The 18,479-nt window shown below is 38.4% G+C and overlaps 1 pseudogene across 1 annotated transcript in view; it reads left to right on the top strand.

The window, feature by feature from the left end:
• Positions 1-575: 575 nt before the first annotated feature.
• The window catches only part of LOC144369059 (E3 ubiquitin-protein ligase RNF217-like), a 123,163-nt pseudogene continuing 105,259 nt past the window's right edge, over positions 576-18,479 (top strand). The window contains exon 1 of the transcript XR_013428498.1: positions 576-1,924. The product of XR_013428498.1 is annotated as an E3 ubiquitin-protein ligase RNF217-like (transcript). The remainder of the gene's footprint in view (positions 1,925-18,479) is intronic.

The following is an 18,479-nucleotide window of genomic DNA, read 5'->3' as shown; positions in this document are numbered from 1 at the left end:
GTTTTCATTGGCTTTAGGGAACTAAAATACACCAGTGTATGGGTGACTAATACTTCCTGTATAATAAAGATAGATCAACACATAATTAAGTTCTGGCTCAAATATAATTGTTGTCCTGGAAACAGTTTTGGGGATGAATATGGTTATGTTAATGAAACTCCTCACGATTTCCACCAATGATCCAATTTATTAATTAGGCCAGATCATATAGTTACCTTGTGCTGCCCATTTAAAAAAGGTTTAGGAAAAAAAATCAAAGAAACACACATACAAAATTTTCTGAGAGAACACTGGGGAGAGAGAGGAAAAAAAAAGGAATAAATCGCTGATCAGTTATTAGCCCTTGTCCTTACTTCCAGCTGAAGTAGATTGAAAGTGCTTCTTGGATTTCTTGTGGGTTTCAAAGATCCTTCTTGCCTCACTGGGCAGAAAACAGTAGTATATAACAGCATTTTGAATAATCCTTAGCATTGTGTCTTCCAACCTAACATCCTTAAACAGTCAGGGTTTTCTAGTTCCAGCTTGCAATATTGAGTAGTTTGGTAGGAAGTTCTACTTTATGTGTAGCCCAAAGGGGAGTCTGCCTGACCTGAAGGGTTTTGTTGAGACCGAGTGTGAACGCTGGGCGCCAAAGCGCATCTCAGCTCTTTAGATCACACCCACTCGGGTGTGTGAGTGTGTGCGCGGGTGCTTACGCGCGTGTGTACGTGTGGGGAGGTGTGCGCCAGAGGGGTGGGGTGAGGGGTGGCGAGCAGGGCTCTAGGTGAATGAAGCTCGAGGAGAGGGAGGTCGCCCTCTCCGGCCTCTCCCCCGGGGGCCCTGGCGGCAGGCTCGAGCTCCAGCACCTACTGGTGCGCGCAGCCAAGAAGGAGGAGCGGCGGGCCGGGCCGGGCCGGTCTCCCCACGCACCGCGGCCCGGGAGCACGGGCTCCCTGGAGGGAGCTTGGGGCGTCCCAGCCCCGGAGGAGGGACCCGGAAGCAGAAGCGGAGCCGCGAGTGGAGCCGAGCCGCTGCCCCCGCTGCCCGCCGGCGCCGGGTGGGGGTCCCGGCGGCTGGATGGGCAGCGGCGGCGCGGGCCGCGGGCGGCGATGGGCGAGGAGCAGAGCACGGTGAGCGGCGGCGGCGGGCCCCAGGAGGCGCGGGGCCCTGACGGGGGCTCCGCGGGCCACCCTGAGTCCCCGAGGCCGCGGGGGGACAGCGCCGGGGCTCCCGGGCCGCGCGGCGACTCCTCGGAGTCGAGCGGCGGCGGCTGCGGAAGCGACTCAAGCTGTGAGGACACCAGCGCCCCGGAGCCCACGAGGAGCCCGGGAGCGCCCTAGTGGAGGAAGAGCCAAGCACTGGGGCAGCCCGCGGGACTGGCACTCACCGGGCCCCTCAATCCCCAGACTTTGCAACTGCAGCTGGAGCGGGAGGAGGAGGAGGAGGAAGCTGGGGACAGAAAAGAGAGAGGGGAAGAACAGCAGGAGGCGTCCCCCAGGGAGGAGACAGAGCCCAAGACCCACGCCTTGGCTCCCGAAGGAGTGGTCTTGGACGTGCTGGGTCAGCGGCGCCTGCCCCCAGCCAAGAGACAACTCTTTTGCTCTGTGTACTGCGTGGAGAGCGACACCTCCAACCCCCAGTCCTCCTTCCCCAGCCCCAGGCTGTCACTCCCAGCTGACCCCCTTCCGCCCCCCCCCCTTCCCCCGATGGCGGCAGCATAGAGCTGGAGTTCTACCTGTCGCCTGAGCCATTCTCTGAGCCATTCTCTGTGCCGGGCCTGTTAGGAGCTCCACCCTACTCTGGCCTGGGCGGGGTAGGGGATCCCTATGCGCCCCTCACGGTGCTGATGTGCCCGGTGTGCCTGGAAGACAAGCCCATCAAGCCCCTGCCCTGCTGCAAGAAGGCCGTGTGTGATGAGTGCCTCAAAGTCTACCTGAGCTCCCAGGTAATGTCACCTTTTTTGTACTCCCTTGGCTTCCCTTTCATCATTTCAAATCTCTGGCAAGGAGGTCCCCTTTCAAGCTACCTACTAAGGGAAAAGCTGACAGGACACATTAATGAAGACTGTAAGATCAGGCGAGGCAGGTAGCCACCAAAGGAAGCAGACTTTAAAAGGCCACCGAAGGAGGCTTTATTGAGATATCACTCCATCAGACCACAGAGTGGTCAGGAGAAGGGTCTGAGGAGAAACCTGGTGGGAGCTCTACTGGAATGGGTATGTAGGAAACATACCTTCTCACAAAGATTAACTTCTAGTTGTCTTTCAGGTTTGTGTCTTATAAACTCAGACATGCTGATAAATTCTGTTTTCTATCATTTTTTTAATCAAAACATAATTTTTCTTTTTCTTTCTTTCTTTGGCTTGGTATGTTTTTAATTGTTAATTGTTAAACTGACAGAAGTGAACTTCTGTTTTGACCAGTCATGGAGAAGCAGAGCCTCTTCCTAATTTGTTTTGTGTTGATGACGATTGGAAGGGTTTTTCTACACACAAGTTTTTGGCTGGGTTTCAGACCTTGTTTCTCTTTCAGTGTTCAGAAGCTTCCCACGTGAGCTCTGTGGGACTCATCATGATACAGTCCTTGTACCTTAAGTCGTGACTCCAGACGAGTCAGTACAGAAGGGTACAAGGTATTCCTGGAGCTTATTCTCCCTAGGGCTCTGCCAGTTACTTCACTACATCAAAGTGACCTTAAATCACATAGATCCTCAAAACTCAAGAGTTAAGACATCCCCACCTCAAATTCTGCTTAGGCAAACCTGAATAATGCTTCCTCACAGCTGCAGTAATGGCAACCAACACACTGCGGAGGGGAAGTCAGAGCAGAAAATGACCGAGTTTTTGACCAGTTGCAGCTATAACATCTTGCTTCTTAGAAGCCCTCAATGAACACATCCCCAAGTCCCTGGAGAAGCCTATGCAAATGACAGACTCTGCTCCCTCTGAAGCCCTGAAGCACTGCTGTCTTTGTTTGTTTTCTGTACATTCTCTTCATTTTTACTTTCTGTCTTTCCGGAAAGGCCTCTCTTAACCCCATCTTCTCTGTTAATTTATTTCTCCAGTGTCTGTTTTTTGCTTTAATTTTTCTGCCCTGTAAGTACACCTTTCTTTAACTTCATTGATTCCTATCACTTTAGCTGCCCTTATGTGGAGATGATGCCAGAATTTCAATATTTAGCTCTGATGTGTCTCCCAAACTCCAGCAACCCTTTTTTTTTTTTTTTGGTGGTGACCAGACATCTCCTAATACACATTCTTCCTTAGATACCTCAGCTATGTTCAAAAGGAAAGCTTTTCTGTTTTCTCCAGGTCTCTCCTCTCTGCCTCCTTTTCTGTTCCTTTCTCAGTTCCCGCCATTTCCATTCTCCCTGCCACTTCCATCTGTCTTGGTTATCTGTGTTGATTCACCATTCCCCATTTTTCTGTGGATTCTACCTTATGTTTCGCTCATACCTGCCTTTTCCCCTCACCTCTTTCCCCCCATTTCAGGCTTCAAGGGACAAACTGCTGTGGGATATGGACAAGAAGAGTGAGGACCAGTTCAATTGGTTTTCTCAAATACTAGTGTAAACCCAAAGTTTAGCTAGATTTTCACTTTGCCCACCACCCCCAAATTCAGAATTCCTTCAAGTACCATTTCCTCCTATACATTGTTCTTACATCAGTCATAACCCTTATCAAATTTGAACTAACCATTTGTCAACATAACAAGACAATGCCTATAAATTTGAAGTGGAAAAGGAATCTATATGCTTATTTTGGTGAAAAACAGTGCCTGACATATAATAGGCACTGAATAAATAGATAATGAATCCATTCCTTCAAAATTGTTTTTTGCTGCTATTTTTTGTTTTCAAATACAGGTTGTGAGCACCCCTAATTTGAAAATCTCAAACTCAAAATACTTCAAAATCCAAAACTTTTTGAGTGCCGACCTGGTGTTCAGAAAGTTTTGGGTTTGGGGACATTTCACATCTCACATTTTCAAATTAGGGATGTTTAAGGTTTATGTAAATACTCTAAAATCTGAAACAAACAAACAAACAAACAAACAAACCTCTGACATCTGAAATGCTTCTAGTCCCAAGCATTTAAGACAAGGGATATTCAGTCTCTACGGATATGTCTGTTTATACCTTCCTGTATATTCTAGAGCCTGTAGTTGACTAATGGCAGTATTTGACGTCAAACACAATTTAATCTTTCAAGGTGACTTAGTGCTTCCAATAAATAAGGAATAAATAGTCTTTACTTCGGTGAGGACAAGCAAGGCCTGCCAGGTCTTGTTAGCTCTGGTTCAAAGTCTCCCATTCAAGTTCAGAGAATTGTTGGTCTTGGGATATTTTATTTTAAATTTCCTCTTGCAGGAACATCATTCCCATTTTAGCCTGCTTGTGACATCAGTGGTTAACCGCAGGTGCACGAGGAAGTTGGCACTTGGAGCTGGCAGGGATTCATTTCTTCCTCAGCTGATGCCCCAGCAGATCTCATCTCCAATTTCACTGGATGCTTTCTGTCTTGTGAATACCTTTTAAGTGTATCTCTTCTCTCATTTCTTCTACTTCTTTTTTAGAAAAAGAGCAAAAACTAATGGTCTTTTTTTTATCTGTTATTTTTCTAAACTTTTAAAATTGTAGTTCAAATTCATTGTTATGTGTAGTGTGATATTATGGGAAAAGCATTATACTTTAGGTTTACAAATTGCCATTCTGTCAATGCCTAAAGTGTAATTAGAGACCAGTGAGGTAACCCACCTCTGCTCCATTTGCCTAAGCTTGGAAATGCGGTTGAGCCTTATTGGACTCCTCTGGGTAGCAGATAAATGATAAAGACTCCTTTGAAAAGTTTTATGCAGTATTTTTTTTTTAATATTGAGAAATGTTCAGACCATCTTTAAAGGGAAAAAAACATACAGATTATCTGGTTTTGACTTAACACTCTAATATACACTAAACATATTTATACTTTTCACATACCTTATGCATATTTCTCTTAAACTGTTATATAGTTATAAAACTGAAACATTTACAAAATATGATAGATCCTAATTATACCACCAACAAATTATTTGCAAATTAACAAGATCAGAGTAATGATGTTTTCTTTTTCCTTCTGAACGTAAATCAGTGCATCAGAGTGTGTCATTGATTGCTGTCATTGATCATGTGATGATTCCTTTGCTCTGAAGTCTCATGTCTGTTTAAGCTACCAAGAACACTTAGTGTATGTAATGGGGTTCATCATTCAGTACTCCCACTCTCCATTTATATCTCTATTCCTTCCTCTTTATTGATTGGCAAAATATAAAACCTTGCCACATTGTGCCAATATCTTGATCTTAAATAAGTATTTTAATATATTTGAGAATCTAAATGCCAAATATACATTCTATTTAAATGGTGATAAAAAATGAATAATCACCTGAAAAGTTTCATGTAACTAACTGGTTGAAACAAAAGAACAAACGAAAATGCCTTTGTGACCACAGCTAATTGTCATTATACATTAGAATCTATTTTGAGAAACATGAACCCTTAATGTTATATGATGTGTTATATATAACCCAACATATATAAACACAAGAGCATATGTAACAGATGTCAGATGACAGCTCTGATTTGTTCATCATTCTTTTTATATGAATATAAAATGATGTAAGGAAAAATTTATTAAGTGTTTGAAAATCACAACTGTTCATTCTTTCATTCTTAAATATATAATCTTTCATAATATCCTAAGGAAATTTTGGTCCTTAAGTTAATTAGGTATTCTAGGAAAATGGAATAAATTTCATATTTGTATGCATATTAGAGAAATTGACACTCTAGAATATAATTTATCTAAATTTGTTGCCTGAGATATGTGAGTGTCCGAATGCGTGCATTCTAAGGAAGCTTTTTCTGTCTCTGACTGAGTATTCACACCAGCAGTACACTACATTAATGGAAGGGGGGATAATTCTAAATTGATTACATTAGCAAAAAGATATTTTCAGAATTGAATAAACTCCTTAGTTTTAAAAATTATATACTTATCTTAAGCATCTTTTGTTTTTTATGTTTTATGCCATAAGGTGTTTTCAGGACACCTATACTTAATAGAAGTATAATGTCTAAAAAAATATCTTTGAATTGCATGTTATGAATACAATCTAAAATGAGCTTGGAACATAGAATCTCAATTTTCCAGTGATCAACTCAGAGATTACCTTTTACTTATTGATTTGGCATTTTGCAGAATACTGATTTTTAAATTGGCCTTTTATTTTTTTATTGATTAATATTCACTGACCCCTTATGAGATTTTTTTCATAAGGAAAATAAATGAAGGCAAAAGTATTCTAGGGATTAGAGGTCTATTAGGGAATGGTGACTTCAGTATAATATTAAATTCCATGTAAATTTCCTCATTTTCTTCCTGTTTTTTTTTTTCTTATCATTCTTGTTGTACCCATATTCCACCACCTTGCCACCATTTATTTTTTAGAGGATACACGTTTGAGGTCAGTGGTGAAGGGAGTTGTGCTTTCAGGCTTGTTGGTCTTAATTTGAGAACTGTAGAATAAAGGGTCCAGTAAAACCTGTGGTGAAGAGTATCCCATATTAATGTTACCCCCATCCGTATCTTATAACTTGGCAGATAAAGATGCAACAGTCAGATTTCTCAACTACTGATTAAAATGTGATAACAAATAAATGGAAATAATTGAGTGGGTTTCTTCCATATAATTCTCAGAAATGTGTCCTTTTCAAGTCTACAATTTTGAACAAAGTGTAAGATTTCTCCCCTATGTGATACAAGTACATGGTAATGGAATCCTGCATGCACCACTGCATAGATTTTGTATTATTTGTGCTGAGAGAGGGAAACAGATGATTATGTTCTAATGCTGAGTGGTGTGATTCAAACCAATGATAAGTGAAAAAAATGCACAGCAGCTGAAGAACAAGTGTGACTCCCATCAATTATCCCTGACAGATGGGAGAGTGTGCCAAGGCAGACCTCTAGAATTACTGTTTCCATCCAGGCAGGGTGTGCTCAAGTAGTTTTTAATGTGTAGGTTTGGGTGCTGTTGTATTCTCCATAGGAGACAGGATCTTTAGTTATCGAAACACTTATAAAGCCCAACTTCCTAATGGATGACACACATTGAATTATTTGGTTTTGTTAAAAGCAAAATACCGGAGAGGCTGCTAATCCCCCCAGTGGCCTACTTTGGTTATCCTCACTGGGACATCTTACTCTTCTTGTTAAAAGTGTCTTTCTTTCTGGTCTGTTGCTACCAAGTGTTGGGAAGCTTGTTTGGCTGCTGAGGAATTTAGCTTCCACTTTCCAGGCACTGGAACAATGTGCTCATTGGTGGATTAAGTAAACCATGACCTCAACCTTCTAATCCTCCCCATCACAAGTCTCATGGTCTCTAACCGGCCCAAGTCCTTTGAATGACTGTCCTACTTTTGCTTCCATTTCTGAATCTAAATGCTGTCATCGCTTCCCCTTTTCTCCCCTTGAGACTTACAGGAATTGTTTGCTTTTTTGTGCTTTCTTTTGGTTTCATTCCTCATTTACTTCCTTTCTTGACTTTCATCCCAAAGGTTATTATTTATCATCGTCCTTGTTGTTGTTATGACCATGTTATCTACTACGGCTGCCACCCTGTTTTCCTCTGCTTGCTTTTGGTTGTCTGCCTGGGTCTGGCCCTTTACTTTCTTGTTTGAAGCTTTGCTGATCCCTCCCTCCTCTCCTTTTTCTGCCAGCGTGCACATGACTTTTGTGCCAAAAAAAAAAAAAAAAAAGTAGCTTAGGAGAAAGTTCATATTCCGTGTTAGAGTGGAACTTTCCCCATGGCATTATTTTTGTAACTAAGTACTAAATGAGTAGTGTGGAATCCGTTTGGTTCTCTTATATCTAGGTGAAGGAGAAAGTCCTGTAGTCAAGTGAGAGGAGGCAGGTTGGTATATTATAATGATTCTGGGTCCACAGTAAAAGGCAGAAATATAAACCAGAACAGCCAGGAAGCTGTGGAGTCAGGAAACTTTGATGTAGGAGAAGGGGGAAGTTTTTTAAAAAATTGTAGATGAGATTTAAAGTTGTGATTTTCAACACAAAGCATATGATGTAGTGATTAGCATTGGCTTTTAGTTTACAGTACATTGATTTGAATGAAACTGAATTCTCATGATATATTGTTTTCTTCTCATTTGATTTTTTTTTCTGTTTTTGTCACCAAAATGTCCCTTGAGGCACTTAAATACATACCTGTGATTGGCAATTTATGATTTATATTTCTTAAGTGAATTTAAAATGCATAGTTATATGTGATTCAAGTTCAGATCTGTAAGAAGCAGAATGAAGAGGAAACATGTTTCTATAATCTCTGATAAGAAAAGGAGCAAGCATATCATAGTGAAAAACAACATTGGCTTTGGAATCAGACTGTTATGAATTATACACCCAGTACTGCTTCTTGGTGGCCTTGGGAAAAGTTTTTGACTTTTCTAAGCCTCAGAGTCCTCTTGTTCCAATGGAGGGACAGTAACTAGTAGACAACAAAAACTCAGAACTTCTTAGCAACATCACCATTATCATCATCACCCAAGGTGCTAGGGGAATCAGTTTTCAGAATCTACTACACAGCATGGTTTTAAATTCCAAAATTGCTAAAAGTATAGATTTTAAATATTTTCACCATAAAACATAAGTATATGAAATAATGAATATGTTAATTTTCTTGATTTAATCACTCCATAATATATACATATTTCAAAACATCTCCTTGTTCTCATAATTATATACAGTTATTTTTTTTTGTCAAAGGAAACTAAATATAATTGTAGTAAAGGAAAAGGCAAAAAAGTTTTGAATGTCTGTAGCTGTTATCAGATATTGTAGCATGCATTTTCACTTTTACTGTGTCCTTCAGTCCTTAACATCTCCTTGTGAGGCATGTGGTTTTTGGAAGAGAAACAGGTTCAGAGAATTTACAAGAGGCCTGCAATGGGAACTCAAAATGAATTGATTCTAACATCTATGTTTAATTCCATAGCAGCCAAGTGAACCAAGCTCTGCAAAAACAAAACAAACAAAAAAAATCTGCATTTGAAATACCTGTTTTTAAATTAAATTTTTACTCTGATTTCTCTTTTTTAGGATGGTGAATTAAAAGTGTTTTTTAAATTATTATTATTATTATTTAAAATTCAGTAATTCAATAAGTTTATCTTTCGCAGGCAATTCTGAAAAATAAAATGTAGTCAGAATGTTAGACAGTTTCTGGGGCATGCCAGTTATATTCTGCCTTTGACTTGGAGCATGTGTCTAATTTCTAACCTTGTTATAGAGGTACGGTTCAGTTGTGTCCCCAAGGGTCAGCAGACAGCTGGCCCAGGAATGGCTGTCATAGGGTGGTGGCTCCCTCCCTCCCAAGCATTAGCCTTCCAGCTCTAATTGAGTGCCTTTACCTCTGCCCTCCACTGCCGCCTCACCCACTGGCTTCCAATCCGGATAGTTTTGCTGTGGCTGAGGAGTCCCCTGGTTAGGAGGAATGAGGGTGGTTGTTGAGGGGAGATAAGCAGAACAGAGAAAACCTCCCCCTGGGGAGAATAAATGTCTGGCAAATTCAAGATAACCAGAATGATTGTCTTGCCTGGCTAGGGAATTGTCCCCAAAGGCAAGTAAAGAAGTGTTCTGAGTCATGATAGCATCATTGGAAGAAGGCAAGGCTCTTAGCCAGGTTCTGGAAAGGCCTAGATCTTTATAAATGGTTGTTCATTGTGTTAACCACTAATCTTTTGTGGAAAGGGAGCAGTAAAATTACAAAGGCAGAAATGTATGCACAAAGGGCAAGGGCCACAGCTCATGGTGAGTCTGATTTGTTTCTTAATTAATCTTCTTACTCTGTAGTCATACAGAAGCTTAGGTTTTGTTTGTTTGGTTTTTTTTTTTTTTATAGTTGACTTAAGGAGTTAAAAAAAACTACTTTCTAAAGGCCTATATTGGGATTTATAGCTGCAATAGGACCAATTTTGTGAACTCAGACACAAAGCTTGTGCCTGAAGTCACTTGAGGAAGTCTGAAGCATCTTGACAGTGAAATATCAGCATAGTGAGACTCAAGGGATAAAAAAAAAATTTGTGTGAACATGTTGACTCTGCAATTTGAAGACAGATACATCTTGCATAAGATAAGGGTTCAAGGTGAAACTTCTTAATGCTGATGAGAAAGCAGAAAGACATTCTGTTTTTCAGGCAACAGAATAAACTTGATCTCTGCAGGAATGTCACGATGAAAGCAGATAAATCTAGATTGGATTTTTGGTCACCAAGTGCTCTTGCCTTAAACTTCCTGAAACAGATCTTCAACTATTCATTTGAACCATTTGAGAAATTTTTTCTCTTAAAACTAAATTTTTGAAATTTTGAAGGAACTCTTAATATTTAAGAATTCTTAAGGTATAATGCTAGAAATTTATATGCCACATTACATTCTAAATATAAATGCATTTTTGTTTTTGTTTTTAATTTTTTTTAGTCCTCAATGCGCCTTTGTTTTATTTATTTACATGCAGTGCTGAGAATCAAACCCAGTGCCACACACATGCTAGGCAAGTGCTCTGCCACTGAGCCCCAGCTCCAGCCCTATTTATTGTTTTTGATTGAACTATATTCATTAAAAAGTTTCAAAGTATAAGTCATAAAGTAACTAAATATGTTTTTCTATACAAAATTAGGCATTAGAGCTTAGTTAGGCATTACTAGAAATTATTCTTATTTTTATGGGAGATTTGGGCTTGATTTATATCACTCTTTATAGAAATAGCATTTAAAATTCAGGTGAACATCCTTTATATCATGTCCTAAAATCTTGAGGAATAGGTTAAAAGTGTTGTCTGTTTGGAAGGACCCAGTAATGGGTTATTAATTCAGTGGTATTGTTTGAAGTGCTGTGCCATCTCTGACAGCTCCTGCAAGTGACAAAGACCTGAGACTGCATATCAAGAGCTCCTACTTTGTCTGAAATGGTTTTGCCCTTAGTGGTGTCATTTAAAGTGTGAATGAAGAGTAGAGCACCACTTGTGTTGGAGATGTTTATGTCAATAAAGAGAAAAGAGCTCAGAAATTTTCACTTAAGATTCCAAGATTCACATTAAAACTGTGATTCAAGAGTTGAAAAATTTTAATTGAAGGTGTTATCTAATGCAGATGATTTAATTAATTCTCTTAACTTCAGTGTAACAGAAAGGACAAGATTTTATAACCTCACTCCCTTAGCATAGTCTCTAGCATCATGTTATTTTGCTTCTAGTTACTTATGTTTTTCTGTGCGTATTATATAGTTATTATTATTAAACAGAAATTTCCAGCATGCTTTTTCTCTTAGATTTATTTCATATACATTTTCTAATGTGCTTTACAGTCTTTTATTTTCATCAAAGCTTACTATTCAACTAAGTGAATTCATAACAATTTAATAGTCTACTATCAATGGACATTAACATGAGTTCTCAGTTTTGAATTTATTATTAAAATGGTGATGAACATCTTTTACATATACCTTTATCGGTATTTTGCATTTGTTCTGTTATGATACACTGACTTCCCTCATGTTCCAGGTGAGAGAACCATACTGACAAAGAAGCTAAGTGTTAACCAGTCCTGGACAGGTGTAATGCATTGTCATATCTGCCTGGGGTTACAGTGGGGAGTCTCAGGCATCATGAGTATGGACATCTTAGCCATCAGCACTGTCCAGGCTTCTACTTCTTTACCATTGGTCAGGGCTGACACTCTTAATGGGGTATTGTAGTCTGTATCTTGAATGTACCCCCAAAGGTTCATGTGGTGGAACACTTGGTAGGTAACACCAGCCTATGGTGGGACCTTTAAGAGGTGGAGCCTAATCAGGGTAAGTTAGGTCATTGGGGTGTGCCCTTGAAGGAGATATAGGACCCTGGACCCTTCTTATCTCTCCTTGCTTCCCAGCTGCCGTGAGGTGAGTAGGCCTCTGTTGCCATCCACTCCCTGGCTGTGAAGTGTCCCCCAAAAGCTCCAGTGTTAGTATAGAAGGTGAAGTGACAAAATTTTATGAGAGCCGTAACCTCATTAGTAAATTAAGCCATTTGATGGATTAATAATTTGAATGGGTTACTGGGTGGTAGCTATAGGTAGGTGGGGCATGGCTGGGGGAAGTAGATCCCTGGGGGAAACCCTTGGGGATTATGTGATTTTTCTCTGGCTCATCATGTTCACTGCTTCCTGGCTATCATGAGCTGTGCAGCTTTCTTCTACCATGCCCTGTGCCATGATGTTCTGCCTCACCTCAAACTCAGAGCAATGGAGCCAGCCTACCATAGATGAAACCTCTGAGCCATGAGCTAAAATACATTTTTCCTCCTCTAACTTGCTCAGATATTTTGGTCACAACAACAAAAAGCTTACTAACACATCTAGCATGATTCACTGTGCTGCCACAGGCCCAAAGCAACAGGGTCAACCAACCATGGACTGAAACCCCTGAAACCCTGAGCCAAAAAATATTTCCTCCTTTTTAAATTGATTTTATCAGATATTTTGTCACTGTAATGGAAAGCTGACTAACACAATAGGGTTTTATTTAATCTTGAAAAATGGAGCAACACTTTGTGGCTTTGAGCATTTAACTCAGGTCAAGCCTTCCCTGTCTTGCAGCTGGCCACCTCCTCGCCATGACTGTTTTTTTTTTTTTTTTTTTTTTTTTTGGAGACTTTTCTCTCTTGGTTTCAAGCCTAATTATGTAGTAAAAAATGTTTTATCTTATTCAGTACTTTGTTTGTGGCTAATGGAGAGATTTTCCTCTAAAATTCAATTCACCATACTGAATTGAAGTTACTAAATACTTTCTCAAAAGGTTTATATTATACTATCAGTAACATATGACAGTATTAATTTTTCTGTATGACATTAGCATTGATTGTTGTCATTTAAAATGGTTCTTTCCCTCTGATTTAATGGTTGAAGATGATACTTTATTATATACATTTCTATATCTCATTATATGCAAGTTGATATCACTCATTCCCAGAGAATAAGGGAGTAGATAGAATGGACCTCCCTGAACAGACAAATCAGAAATGTACATGCATACAAGGGGTTTGTTCTTTGATTTGAAACCATTTTTCTATAACTCATATGTGTGAACCTGTTGCTGGTACTTGGGTCAAGGTACAGAATTGGAGAATCAAGACTGTAGTAGAACTGACTTTCTTCTTACCCATCCCCATAAGTCAGTTCCTGAAAGGGATAAGGGCAGGTTTTGCAGAAGGACACACTCAATAGGCTGCAGGAGCCCTTGTGGTTTCTTCAAGACACCTCATAGACATCAAGCCTGGAAAAGCAACTTTTTTTTTTTCTTCTTACTTTTCTTTTCTGGAAGTAGAAGTGATTTTTCTTTCAATTGTTGTGATCTCTTTCTAGGAAGAATATAAAAAAGGAGAGGGAGAGAGAAGGAGGAAATAAGAGAATAAAATTTTGTGGTGGATCATGCAGCAGTGTATCATGATGTCTAGGACATCACTGCAGGGCAGCTGATTACTTGTAGTATAATTAGGTATAGGCTTACTTTTCCCTCCCTGCCGCCCCCCCCTTGCCCTTCCCTTTTTATTTTTCCTTCTATTGTGCAATCCCTCTGAAAGACATGGAGAAATATCAAAGCCTTTGCTTTCTAACTAGTATCAGAGATAAACTGCTGACAAGCTGCATTCCATTTCCATGCACACACAGGGAGAGATTTCTGCAAAAACCGTTTAAAGCCTTGCAGTTTTATTTCCAATTGACCTTACCCATGTTCTGTTATAGAATCTTTAAAAACAATTTAGATTCCCATGTTTATCTCCCTATATTAAACTAGTTTCATTTAATAGTTTTTTGGTTCATGCTGGTCTTCTTCCACCCCCTTTTGATAATGTGAAGCCAGCTCAGCATTCTTTTTGGCTAAACCTGAGGGTCAGACAAATTTTCAGACTGGCAGGTTTGGCCTTCACAGAGAAAAGAGGAAGAGTAGATGGAGTTGGCAGGCACCCTCCGGGAGTACTGTCTGTTCTCTGCATCTCATCCATTTCACATAATTGAAATTAGCAACATTTTCTTAAGGTATTCTGCTGGAGCATTTGCTGTGAAGGAATGAGGATGGAGTTATTAAGTAGCAGATACACTCTGTTTATTGGGACTAGAAATTGTTTCTTCTTAAGATGGGAACAGCCAGGGCATAATGATTTATAATGATTTTATTTATTCCAGCTTATTAGTATTAAATAAGTCCAACTTTGGTTTCGGTTGAAACTTCTCATTGTATGGTGATAATCAGCCATAATGCATGAACTGACTTAATTAAGAAGTTATAATAAAACTTTAGATATCTGCATTACTATAATTGTCTTCCAAATAAATGGTTCATGAAATAGCTCAAGGGAACACTGTTTTTTGCAGATTTGAGTGACTGAACCAATTTCTGTTATTGGGATGGAAACTATTTCATATTGAATCTCCAGGAAATGTTGTTCAAAAGTGCTTCAATTAAATTTATTTTAGTCAATAAAAATAGTTCAGGGCTGGGATATAACTAAGTGGTAAAGCGTTTTGACTTGTATACGCAAAGCCCTGGGTTCAATCCCCAGTTTCAAAATAATAAAAGAAAAAAAAAAGATCAATAAAAATAGTTTGTTATGTAAAAAAAAAGTAGACTTTGAGAATTCAAGAAAAAGTACCTGCTTTTGTTTAATATATGTACTTTGACCTAGGCTACTCATTTCTATAAGCAAAATTTAAAGAAAGGGTACTTTGTGTGTTTGGTCCTGACCATCCTTACTTCACAGGTTAAACCAGGGACTTGGAATTCAGTTTCCTTAGTAGTATCCCTGATAAGTCTGTGTCTGATTGCAGTGCAGTGGTTGAGGAACTCAGTAGTGATCTAAATCAGCCAGCTTCAATGACCAGCTCTGCCTAAGGTTCCTAAAACTCTTATATTCAAAATTTCAATATAAGATGTACCTCCAAAAAGATGAAGGGTGAAATTCACCTATAACCTGAACAGGTTAACACACTAAGCCATTGATTGGCTTATCTGACACATTAGCAAACTCTTTAGATTTGATAAATCACTTTAGAAAATGGTAATTTTGAAGGTGGTGTGGTATTGGTATAGGTAACAAAAAACTCAAGAAGTGAAATAAGGATGTTAAAAGGGAAGGAAGCAAAACACCTAAGATAAATTTTTTTTTATTTTTAAATTTTGTCTATGACTAACTCTGCAAAAGTGGATCTTCAGGGACAGTAGAAAGCTAAGGACTGAAGTAAATACTGAGTTAACCGGATTGTCACTTTGAATAATATAGATAATAATAACCAACATTTGCTGAGGCTATGTGTCAGGTGTCATCACATTCTCTTACCTTGTGCGAGCATGACAATTTAGGCAATATTATGTTCACCTGAGAAGTCATAAGCCAAAGGCTCTGAAGCTTAATCACTTTCTGGACCAGAATAAGTATTGAGCTGATTTGCAGACCTGGCAAGGTCTGACTTCAGAGCCCCTGGCTTTGCTCCTCTCATTCCATGTATTTCAGTTCTTGATTCATTGTTCTAGTGTGGTTATTGATTTTCATTATGTAATTACTCAAAAGAAAATCACTTGGTTTACAATGTCTTAAAGTTTGTACCAACATTAGTGTGGATGCATCTTCTGTTTAAATAGGTTCAGTAGTTTTACATGAAGAGCAAGGAAGAGTTGGTTCTAAAAAAGTTAACTTTAATTTAAAAAAAAAAAAAAACTTAATAGAAATCAAGTATGGTTTCTTTCATGGCATTTTTCTATCTAGTCCTTTACATTTTGTTTTACTTTCCTTTATTCCTTTTCTGTGTATCCACTTCCATCAGTGCTGGCATTTAAAGACATTCTTTTTGGTAGGATATTAACTGCCAGCCATAGTTTTTAGTGCTGAGTCCTTGACTTTTTCCTTTGTCTTAATAAGCATTTTAGTGTGAGTCAAAGGGTTTACATCAGGAGGTGCTGGCCAAATGCCATTTTTAAATAAAAAAACACTTTCTCTTTTTAAGAGAACAGTCATTGAACAAATATATATTGAATTTAACATGAAGGCCTCATTAAATAAAAGAAGTAGGGAGAGGTGGTTTGGTATCTAGTCATCAAGAGATATAATTAAAAAGAAGCAATAAACTATGAAGGAATAAGAAGGAATTGGGGCATTTTAGATAAGTTCAAATATTTAAAATATAGTAGACATGATACTAAAATAGACCACTTTTCTAAGAGTTACCCTTGTCAGAATAACAATATTTTTCAGTTTGAGTAGCTTACCTGTCAGAATATGAGAAGGGTTTTTGCAAATTAATATTCACTGATAAATATGAGGCAACTACAATGAATATAAGATTTTAAATGTACTCTATAATTTCTTCAGCACATTTTTATTTATCAAGTGTTTTAAAGTTGCATATCCCCATTATGGGTAATGGTTCAAATTGTTTATAAAACTTTTAGTTTTCTGTTTAAAATATGTTTTCATAATGATTTTAATTTTACATGGCCCTTATTAATAAAGGTGAATTTACAACTAGGGTATAGTACATATTCCAAATCTTAGTTTTGTATTTTACAGAGATTTATTGTACTCAGATTTTTCATGAATTTGTTTCTCTTTTTCCCTCGGTGATACTTAGCACAATACAGTAGCCCATGGCCTGTGCAATTACTTTCACAGTGTGATGATGTCCTTATAATTGAAATAAATTGCATGTGATGATTTACCTTAATTTGATTTTTGGTTTTATTGGCAATTTTATGACCATAGTTGAATTTCTTATGCATGTACATTATGTTTGTTGATTGTATTCCACTTTCTTTTTAAATCATCTTTCATAAATCCTTAAATTGGAGGTATCATTTCAGAGCCTGAATTAAAATATCTTTGAACCACACAGTGTTTGTCAAGGGTAGTTTTTCAAATACAAAATATTAGTTTTTTTCTGAAAATTATAATTTCTACCTTGATTTTTCTTAAACATTAAAAAGGGAATTAAAAATATTTGAAATATTTAATTTTGGTTTATTTCATTTAGTCTTACTTATTTATGGAGCATCTACTGTGTACAGTATAAACTGTTCATTGTTCTGGGGCCATAGCAAGTAACCAGAATGAGCCCCTACTTTTCAAAGCTTATATTATAGTGGAAAAGAAACAGATAATAAGCAAATATATGTAGCAAGAAAGTAAAAATAATGGTTATTACTAACAGAAGAACAAAACCAAGAGGAAGAAATACTCCTTATTTATTCATCGTATTTCAGCACCATGCACAAGTCATACCATCTGTCTCTGTTTACAGAAGGAGTTCATTTTATTTAAGATTTCTGCTTGTCTGCTTGTTGCTAAGTGGGAATGGTTTCTGGACTAAACTCGGGACTAATATGTGCAGAACTTCAGAGGGCACTGTCACCTAGACAGCCCCAGGGAGTTCCATTGGGTTCCCTGGAGTCAGGGGGCAGGGGGTGAAATGGCTGGTCCTAAGTAAAATAAGTGGCTCCTCTCTGCTGTTATCAAAATACTACTGCAGAGAAGGTAGGAAGAGATTGTGAATAACGATTATAGCAGTGACTTACTGAGCTGTGCTGCCTGTACTCAGAGTGCCTTGCATGGTTTGGTTCACTGAATCCTTTGGACAGCACTGTGAGGTGCCTGCAGGTAAGGAAACTGAGGTACACAAGACAAAAATAAAATTATAATTGAGGCAAAGCCCTGATTTCTCCCATATTTAATAATATAATTAAGTTATTTGGTATAGCTATTAATTAAACAATTTTGATGCAGGAACTAGCACAGGAATCCAACTCTGTGCTGATTATCTCTAATGGCAAATGGAATAATTAGCTTCAAGAGGTAACTGAATCTTAGTTATGATCAGAAGCAGTCCAAACTCAAAACACATCAAAGCCCAAGTTTCATTCTTCCAGTGACTCATTCATTTACTGGGGTTAAAATTTTCTGAAGAACCTATTTTGTGGTAGAGGAAAGTTACTTTCTAAATTAAAAATTAATACCATTTTGTGCCAAGTTCATTTCCTACATACTTCATATAGTAATGTTGTTGGGAACTTAGTCTTGTGCTAGATTGAATTTTTGAGCAAATTCAAAGCTGCTTCTTAAGCCATCCTGCTCACAATCTTACTGTTTTAGACCACTGTGAACTGAGATGAAAGGGCTGTGACTATGTGAATATACTAACCACATGTTTTTATTTTCCAAAAAACCCACCATTGTGCCTTTTAGATACTTACCATCTGAAGCATTGCAAACTTTCACCCAACTCATGATAGCCACTTAGTAGTTTTCTTCTCCTCCTTCTTCTTCCTTTATTATTTCAATTTTCTTGGTATCAGTGTGTACACTGTGTAGCTTTTTATTAGAAGATCACCTAAAATTGTTGATATTCTAGAAAGGCAGCAAAGG

Source organism: Ictidomys tridecemlineatus, chromosome 12 (assembly GCF_052094955.1).
Source record: "Ictidomys tridecemlineatus isolate mIctTri1 chromosome 12, mIctTri1.hap1, whole genome shotgun sequence".
NCBI lineage: Eukaryota > Metazoa > Chordata > Mammalia > Rodentia > Sciuridae > Ictidomys > Ictidomys tridecemlineatus.
This window is presented reverse-complemented; position numbering and strand designations above follow the sequence as displayed.